The sequence below is a fragment of the Myotis yumanensis genome, unplaced genomic scaffold (genome assembly GCF_028538775.1).
Source record: "Myotis yumanensis isolate MYYU_CA2020_CCGP unplaced genomic scaffold, mMyoYum1.0.hap1 SCAF_10, whole genome shotgun sequence".
Taxonomy (NCBI): Eukaryota; Metazoa; Chordata; class Mammalia; order Chiroptera; family Vespertilionidae; genus Myotis; species Myotis yumanensis.
The window spans coordinates 31,972,679-31,983,174 of record NW_027223761.1 but is presented as its reverse complement, the minus strand read 5'-3'; positions in this window follow the sequence as shown (position 1 = coordinate 31,983,174).

Sequence of the window (10,496 nt, the reverse complement as noted above, 5' to 3'; positions counted from 1 at the left end):
AATTTAATGTGGCATATGGTAGGAGGAAAGAATTCAAATTAATATGTTTCTAGGTTCTAACTTTTGCCTAACCCTCCACATATGAAATATTACTTCTATTATATACTTAATAATAGTACTGAAGAGCCTCCTATTATTTTCCACTGATCTATTTGTCTATTTTTGTTCAAGAACCATACTGTTTTAATTACTACTGCTCTGTAGTATATTTAATATCTTCCAGTGCTAATCTCTTATCATCATTTTTATTTTTCAAATAGTTTTTTTGTAGTCTTTACTGGTTTTCTTTCTTTCAGGAGTGTATGGGATGGAGGATAACTTTTAAAAGTATGGCAGTAATAAGCATGCTAAGGTATTCCGTATTTCTGAAAAATCAGTCTCACTACTTCATAGCCACCCCCTGTTTTTCCATTTCCATGCTTGATTTCCATACTGAATGGTGTTTTTCTGGCACTTAGAGTCAGGCATGCCCAGTCTGTCACTAGACCTATTATATCCTGTTTGGCAGGTTTTGTTCAATCTGCCCACATGAAAAGTCGAGATAGCATAGCGGTTGAGAGCACAGATCTAGTTGTGTGACCTGGGGCAAGCTATTTAACCTCTCTGAGCCTCCATGTTCGCATTTGCAACAGGAGGGTGACAACACACTACCTCATAACATATAAACTATATATAGAAGGCACTTAGAAGAGCACCTGGCACCGAGTAAATGGTGAACATTAACTAGTATTGTCATATCTCAAGGATCTTGCCATTCTAGGGATTTGCTGATTTGTCTTAACCTGGAAGCAGGAGATTGAATGGGAGACATTAAAGTGGGAAACATGAGTTAGCCAAAACAAAATTTTTATAAGCCTTTGCAAATGTTTATAGGGATGAGTATTTGTCATTAAGTTGTTCTTCATGGTGTCCAGGGCGCTGGCATATAAAGCAAGGTGGCCCAGCTATAGAGGGGGGCCACGTGGTGTCAGAGGACAGCTTGCCACATGAGGACCCTGAACAAGCTGGTCATCTAAACGCAGGGTGGATGCTACTTAGGGCCTTCGCCTTGGCTTTCATCAGTGCTGTCATCTCAGAGCGCAGATGCACCTCTGCACTCAGCTCTCCCACCTCTGCCCTGAGCAGAGCTCTCTGCTGTCAGCCCAGACTGAGCCAGGGATGAGCCTGAGCTCTGGAGTCCCATGGCCCTGGGTTAAAAGTCTGGCTCTGCTGCAAACCACTTCAATACAGGGGTAGGCAAAAGTAGGTTTACAGTTGTCATACAAATAAATAATGCAATAATTAATGAATGATAATGCAAGAATAAAGTCTGTATGTTGCATACTCACACAGTAAACCTACTTGGCTCCACCCCTGTATTAGAACTGGAGTTGTCTTCAGCTGAAAAGAAATGGGCAAGTTATGCCTTCCCTGCCAGGTTACCATGGGGATTAGGTGAGAATAATGCACATAAAAGCATTTTATAGAGTGCCAGGCATAGGATAGGTGCTCAATAAATGTTACTGCATCAATAAGGAATGTTTGATTCAAAGTCACACAAAACCCAACTCACACTGGCCTAAACAAAAAAGGAAAATTATTGGTTTATATAACTGGAGATGCAAGACAAAGCTGGGCTTCAGGAGCAGTTTGATTTAGTGGCCTAACCATGTCATCAAGAATTTGTTTGTTTGTTTCCTCTCTCTTCACCCTGCCCTTCATAGAATCAGCTTCACCCTGAGACGGTCTGCCCGTCATGATCCCAACAATGACTGTGAGTATCCAGAGAGGACAGTAGAGGGCCACACCCAGAAATTTCTCCAGATGAGCTTTCCTAGGAAACCACAGCCAATTCCTCTTCTTGTAGATCAATAGCCAGAAGGGGCCACCCCTTAACCAATAACCATGGTTAGAAGTTAAGATTGTGCATATTAGCTTGGGTTTGGACCACAGGCGTAGATTCACCTTCTTGCCAATGCAAGAACTGTGTAAGGGCAGGAACATGGAAAGCAGGCTCCAAATCCGAGTAATTCCAAGGGAAGGGGGAATGGACTTGGGGAAATGACCCCTCATTTTCCATTCCCCAGCAGAACATAGATGATGGATGAACAAGTCTCCTTGGAAATGCGAGGCCTCAGACTTCTGAGTAGGCTCTGTGTCACTAGGGAGAGGCAGGCTCAAGCCACCATGTAGGGACTAAAAGCATTCTTCCTAAACAATAAAAAAAATAGCAATAATAACAGTATTCATCAAAAGTTATGTTAAAAATAGCCTTTTTGAAGGAATGAAAGTGTCCCTGTCCCAAACCACTTGAGAAGTACTTGTTTGGACGTGTGTTGAAGGTCAGGGTCTAATCATAAGCACAATTCGTGTTTTTCTTTTCACCTTTTCTCTTCAGGCTGTTCCCTTTCTCTCTGCTTCTTTCCCTGCATCCCTTTCTGCCTCTGTTTATATTTTATTAGCCTCCAATACCTGGGAAGAAATCTGGAAGGGCAGAGACAGTGAGCTCAAGGCCTGAGTGAGCCCACACTCATTCTCAGCCCGTTTTCCACTGCTGAGTGAGTCTTGGGTCCTGAAAGGTTCAATGGCCAAGCCCAAGTGGGCCCTTCACACCTGCAGGTTGCTAAGCAACAGATCCTCCAAGTTTGGAAATCTTTATCCACACCGGATATATTATCCTGGCAAATTGGACTCTCAGATCTGGCAGCAATGGAAAGAGTAACTTTTTTTAAAAATAGAGACAATTTAGATGATTTCAAAGACATCTGGTCTCTTTTTCCAGCGATGTATGACTCCTCTCTTTCACTGAGCACATTGGCTCCAAACACTTCACATGTAGGAAAGCGCGAGATCCCTGAAGGAAAAAGAGTTTCAGTCGCAAAAGCCAACTCACAGGAAGTGCCACCAGTAGGAAAGGCCTAGAACAACTTGGGCGGCTGAACCAAGGCACAAATTCTTTCTTCTTCTCTCTATTTGATCCTTCTTTTAACCTGGTTGCCTCAAAACATTCTCTCTCCTTCTCTGCTACTAATTCTCTTCCTGTCCTATCTTGCCTCTTCCTTGTACCTCTCTCTCCCTTTTTTTCCCTCATTCCCACCACTGTCTCTGCAAACTTCCATTCAGGCTTCTTCTTTTCTATCCCTCCATTCCCCAAGTCAAGACAACACAAGGACAAGATTCAACAGAATGACTTATGTCCAGGATTCTTTTTATATATGATTTTTAATTGATTTTTAGAGGGAGAGAGAGAAACATCAATGCAAGAGCAAAGCATAGATTGGTGACTCCTGCATGCTCCCTACTGGGGATTGAACCCACAACCCAGGTATGTGCCCTGATGGGAATCGAACCCAAAACCTTTTAGTTCATGGATGATACCCAACCAACTGTGCCACACCGGCCATGCATATGTCCAGGATTCATGCTCTTCTTGCCTGCCACAGGGGTGGAGCAGAGTTGGCCATTCCTCTTTTCTTCCTAAATCACAGTTGGGGTAATCTCAGGGCTAAAGCTCCCTCTCCAACATCCTTCTTTAAAAAGATTTCAAGACAAATCCAAACACCAAATACTTTCTCCACCTGCTTGTTAATGTCTAGAATTCTTCCAATAGAGAACGTTACATTCCACAATTAAAGACCAAGTTCCAAACATAAATAATAAACAACTCACATCTGGGTGGCTTATAACTGTTTTACAAACACATCCAGCTGTTTTCAACCAATTCCCTCATTTGACCCCCGCCCCCACAATAATCTGGAGATGAAAGCATTAGTATACCTTCATCTCCATTTCAAACTGAGGAAGCCGAGGTTCAGAGATATTCAGTACCTTTTCAAAGGTTTCTCTCTCCCAATTCTGTCTGACTCTGACATCCATGTTCTTCCCCACGTCACCTCACTTCTTTGAGAAGGAGCCATTAATGACTTGCTTTTATGGGAAACCTTTTCCTCATTTCTTCACCTAAAATCCCTCCCCACCACCACCCCATTCCTCTCTCTCTGAGATCCCTGACTTGAAATTATTGCAGTTGAAACCAATGGGGTATGCTGCCACCAGATGGCAGAGGATACTCTGGTTTCATGGTGAGCCCCAGATTTTTACCTACCATAACAATGGGTGTCAAGTGTTTCTCTATATTTATTACTTTATAAGCAAAATTATAGTTCACTAAAAAAAAATAGATAAGCATAGGAGTATCCACATCTATGGAGATGATACAGAGATGTCCTCAGAGGAATACACAGGTCATCTGTGTGCCTATTAAAATGCTCATTGACTATGAACAAGCACAACTCAGTCTAATTCTGGCCACAAAGTCACTGTTGACCCAGACAATCTAGAGTTACATCCCTCTCATCCTGGCCACTCAATTCCCCAAAGACTAGCCCAACAAGAGAAGGCGGAATGACTCTCAGACTTTGGAGTGCATCAGAATTCCCCAGAGTGCTTGTTAAAGCACACATTTCCAGGACTCAATTCCTGACTCAGTGGATGTGAAATGGAGCCTGAAAATTTGCATTTTGAGCAAATTCCCAGGTGATGCTGATGCCACTGGTCTGGGGACCACCTTCAGAAAAGCACTGGACTGAAAGGTTCCCCTTCCCTCACCTCTCACAACCCAGCCCCAAGGAGGAGGCAGGCTGAGCTCCATGCCTCCCAGCCACAGTCTGGGCCTACTGTGATGCTTAACCAACAGCCTTAAACACTGTGGCTGGCGCCAAATGAACTCCGAGTCACTTTTAAAACCTATTTCTGCTGCTCAATGCCAACTTCTGATCAGACATTCTCTGATATCAATGACTATGCGAAATTTGTATAATATTAGTTATAATGATAGAAAAAGTTAGCATTTGTTAAAACGGACACCACTGGGGTAATTACCTCATGGAATCCCCACAATGATTCTATGAGAAAGACACCATTATTATCCCCCTTTTACAGATGGGAAGACAGAAGGTTAAGATTAGTACAAAACCAGTAAGCTGGGGAGGCTGAACTAATTACCCATGTGTCTATTTCCAGAACAGAAGATGTTTCAACCACTATAGGTACTGATTCTAAATTTTACGTTTAAATATTAAAAGTTGGGCCCTAGCTGATTTGGCTCAGTGGAAAGAGCATTGGCTTGGGGACTGAAGGGTCCTGGGTTCAATTCTAGTCAAGGGCATATACCTCAGTTGCAGGCTCGTTCCCCAGGCCTGGTGGAGGCATGTGCAAAGGCAAACATCTCTCTCACATTAATGTTTCTCTCTGTATGTGTGTCTCTCTCCCTTCCTCTCTCTAAAAATCTATGGAAAAATATCCTCAGATGAGGATTAACAACAACAACAAAATAATAATAAATAAATACTAAAAGTTGGATTTCTAGTTCCCTCAAGTCAGTTTCTTTGGGCTCCTATAGCTTCTAGACCTGGCATTTCCCCACTGCTCTGTGTCCAAACCTACCAGCCCCATGTAGTGCCCTGTTTAAATCATACTCAGTCCACAACACCGGATGCAGGGAAACAGTTAGAAATGGGGACCCTATGGCTCTCAGGGTCTTAGGCAACAAAACATAGATTCAAATGTGTTCCCCAGACGGTACTTTCTAAGGCAGGAAAATGGAATCAGACACTTTATAATGAGTTTCTACAAATGTTATTTTGGTGAGTTGAAATAGCATCATAAAAATTCCTCTTTTATTTATGAAAGAACTGTGCAAACATATCATGAAAGAAGAAAAAAAGAAAGTGATATAGGGGAAGAAGGGAGGGAGGGAGGGAGGGAGGGAGGAAGGGAGGGAGGGAAGAAGGAAGAAAGAAAGGAAAGAAGGAAGAAGGGAGAGAGAAACAAAAAAGAACAACCTAGGAGAAAACATAGCAAAGGAACACAAAGACATTTTTCAGCTATTTCATGCTACAGAGCATCTTAATAAGAATATTAATTCAAAAAACAGGTGAGCTGAAAAACAAGATGATGAGATTAAAAACAAAAAGGGGGGATTGAGGATCTAAGGAAACAAATTGAGGACCCAAACCACATCGTTATAGAACTAATACAAAAGTTAGAGCAAAGAACAGGTAGATTCCACTGAACATAAATTATTTACATAGATGAAATTTTGAGGTAATCATGGTAAATGTAGATTAAAACAAAGATATTAGAAACAAGTATAGAGAAACTAATAGATTTTTAAAGCCTGTTAAATAAAAAGTAAGAAGCATCCAAACCCAAAGGTAAATTTTTAAAAATTATTTAAATAAATTAAAGAATTGAATATGCAAATTGAAAGACATACCATGTTCCAGGGAAATCTAATACAGACAGATCAAGATAGAACTATTCTAGTTTTAAAGAATGACACGTCAAACATTTAGTCAGAATAAGCAATTCCTTACGACGGGTTAAAATCAAGCTGCCCTCAGTGTCCCCTGCAGCAGCATTTAATCCAAAAGACAGTGCTCACAACAGTTTCACAACAGAGAAAGAACATGCACCCCAGGATATTATAGCCAGTAAATATTGCTGTTAAATGTAAAGAGCAATAGATCTCAAACCTAAGAGACCTAGAAATACAGCACCCATGAGCCCTTTTTGAACAAAACTATGTAACAATGACAGTCGGACAATGAGGAAACAAAAGAAAAAAAAGGACGTAAGAATTGAAACACCAAGAAAGAGAACTAGTGATAGGCAATAATTCTATTTAATATGTATGCTAATATTAAACAATGTCTCCATGAAGCCTACCCTCACTGCCTTACTTACTATGGCAATATGTGCCCCCACCTACTTCAGTGCTTTCAATTTCCTTTCCTCTGCTTTGCTTTTTGCTTTTATTCTATAGCGCGTGAGGTTTTCTAATATACCATGTGTTTTACCATTGTTGTTGATTATCTATACTCCGCCTCACCTCATAGGAGGAAATTAAGGAGTTGCATGACATATAAGAGCTATTCTAATTACAGAGCAGTCAGTGGGAGCCGCAAGTCTGAACAATGCACAAATAATCCTGTAGTTAACAAAATTCAGATTGTGTGGTAAGGGGAGCTGGAAGAGATGGGAGAGTGCGAATGTCCTTACTTTCCACAACCCAAACACAATTGATGCTAGAACGGAAGCATGGAGTTTAAAAAGAAATGATGGCTGCCACCTCGTGATGTTTGTGATGATCACTTTGATTAGCCTTCAGAGGAGTTCTCATGAAATACTGTCCAGCAGTATAGAAGCATGTATTCAATAACCTGGAGTTTGACTCCACCATCTTTTCTTCTGCTGAATTCCAGCAAAGTTAAAGGTAATAATTAATATTTAAAAGTGGAATTTAGAGTTATGACCTCACTTGTATTAAGTGTTTCTAGATAGCTACTTTCTTAGGCATATGAATACAAAGGTAAACAGATGGTGTTTATTTATGATCAATAAGGGTAATTTCTGAGTAGTAGCATTTGGGGTTATCTTACTACTTTTATCCTTAAACTTTTCTCTATTATAGTAATTATTTATAATGAGCATGTATCTTTTTTTCAAATAAAATTGAATGGTTGCCCTTGTTTTTAAAAAGAAAAGAACACTGAAAGCATATACATCATGATATACATATAGGTGATATAGATATAGATATAGATATAGATATAGATATAGATATAGATATAGATGATATACATATACATATAGATGGTGTATATATAGAAATAGATATACATATACATGGTATAGGTATAGTTATAGTTATAGTTATAGTTATATTTATAGGTATAGGTATAGGTATAGGTATAAGTATAGATATCAGCACCCATAGTGGAAATACTAGAATGTGAGTCCTAATCTTCGGTTACCTCGTGTTTCTTTCTGTCTACCAGAACTCCCTCTCAGACTTGCCAGAAGGAAGAAGGAAACTAGCGCTGACTGCAGAACAATCTAGTTGCTTTTCCATAAAGTTTTGGTTAAGCCTGTGGGGCAGGAATAATATCACTATTTTTATGACAAATTTGAGGCTTTTGGTTTGAGGTTTGCCTTATTTTTTACAGAGATGATAATAGTAATAATAACAGTAATAATAATAATAATAATAATAACAACTGTGTATTGAGTGCTTACCATGAGCCCAGATTTATGCTCAGTATATCTATCAAAAAGCTTTTTAATCCCTACAAAAGCCTATGATGCCAGAATTTTTTTTAGATTCTTTATTGTTTAAAGTATTACATGTAGTACTACATATGTCTTCTTTTTCCCCCATTGACCTCTCCCCAGCCACCCCTCCCCCCAGCACATGCCCTTACCCCCCTAGTGTCTGTGTCCATTGGTTATGCTTATATGCATGCATACAAGTCCTTTGGTTGATCTCTTGCCCCCCAGCCCCCGCCACCATCCCCAGCCTTCCCTCTAAAGTTTGACGATCTATTTGATGCCTCTCTGTCTCTGGATCTATTTTTGTTCATCAGTTTATGTTGTCCATTATATTCCTCAAATGAGTGAGATCATGTGATATTTATCTTTCTCTGACTGGCTTATTTAGCTTAGCATAATGCTCTCCAGTTCCATCCATGCTGTTGCAAATGGTAAGAGTGCTTTCTTTTTTACAGCAGCATAGTATTCCACTGTGTAGATGTACCATAGTTTTTTGTTGTTGTTGTTTTGGTTTTTTTTTGTACCACAGTTTTTTAATCTACTCATCTGCTGATGGGCACTTAGGTTGTTTCCAAATCTTAGCTATTGTAAATTGTGCTACTATGAACATAGGGGTGCATATATCCTTTCTGATTGGTGTTTCTGATTTATTGGGATATATTTCTAGAAGTGAGATTACTGGGTCAAATGGAAGTTTCATTTTTAATTTTTTGCAGAAACAACATACTATTTTCCACAGTGGGTGCACCAGTCTGCATTTCCACCAGCAGTGCACGAGGGTTCCTTTTTTTCTACCTCCTCGCCAGCACTTGCTGTTTGTTGATTGTACCTCATTGTCATTTTGATTTGCATCTTTCAGATGATTAATGGCTTTGAGCATGTTTTCATATGTCTCTTGGCCTTCTGTATGTCCACTTTCAAAAAGTGTCTATTTAGCTCCTTTGCCCTTTTTTTTATTGGATTGTTTATCTTCCTTTTGTTAAGATGTGTGAGTTCCCTATAAATTTTGGAGATTAGGCCTTTATGGGATATAACATTGGCAAATATGTCCTCCTATGCAGTAGGCTTTCTTGTTTTGTTGATAGTTTGTTTTTTTTGTTTTTTTGTTTTTGTTTTTTTATGTGTGTTTTTTTTTTTTTTTTTTTTTTTTTTTTTTTTTTTTTTTTTGCTGTGCAGAAGCTTTTTATTTTGATGTAGTCCCATTTGTTTATTTTCTCCTTAATTTCCATTACCTTAGGGGCTATATTGGTAAAGATATTGCTATGACATATGACAAACCTACAGCCAACATCATACTCAATGGGGACAAAACTAAAACCATTTCCCCTAAGAACAGGAACAAGACAGGGATGCCTACTCTCACCACTCCTGTTCAACATAGTACTGGAAGTGTTAGCCATACAGATCAGACAAGAAGAAAAAATAAAAGTCATCCAAATTGGAAAATAAGAAGTAAAACTGTCATTATTCACAGATGACATAATATTAGAAAACCCTAAAGACTCAACCAAAAAACTACTAAATTTAATAAATGAATTGGGCAATGTAGCAGGATTCAAAATTAAAACCCCCAAAATTATGGCTTTTTTATACCAATAATGAACTCACAGAAAGAGAAACAAACAAATAAACAAACAAGACAAAAACAATATCATTTACCATTGCACCAAGAAAATTAAGATACCTAGTAATAAACTTACCTAAGGAGGTAAAAGACCTGTACTCGGAAAACTACAGGACTTGAAAAAAGAGATAGAGGAAGACATAAACAAATGGAAGAATATACTATGTTCATGGATTGGTAGAATCAAATCATTAAAATGTCCATACTACCCAAAGCAATCTATAGATTCAATGCACTCCCCATTAAAATACCAATGGCATATTTCACAGACCTAGGACAAACTCTCCAAAAATTCATATGGAATAAAAAAAGACCCCAAATAGCTGCAGCAATCTTGAGAAAAAAGAACAAAGTTGGAGGAATCACAATACCAAATATCAAGCTATATTACAAATCCACTGTTCTCAAAACTGCCTAGTAATGGCACAAGAACAGGCATATAGACCAATGGAACAGAACAGAGAACTCAGAAATTGATCCAAGTAATTATGCTCAATTAGTATTTGACAAAGGAGGCAAGAGCATACAATGGAGTCAAGACAGTCTCTCCAATAAATGGTGCTGGGAAAATTGGATGGATACATGCAAAAAAATGAAACTAGACCACCAACTTACACCATACACAAAAATAAACTCAAAATGGATAATGGACTTAAACGTTAGATGGGAAACCATAAAAATTTTAGAAGAATCCATAGGCAGCAAAATATCAGATGCCAGCAATTTTTATTCTTAGTTTAAAAAGTGGTTCAGAGAGATGAATTGTACGGCCAAATGTCAC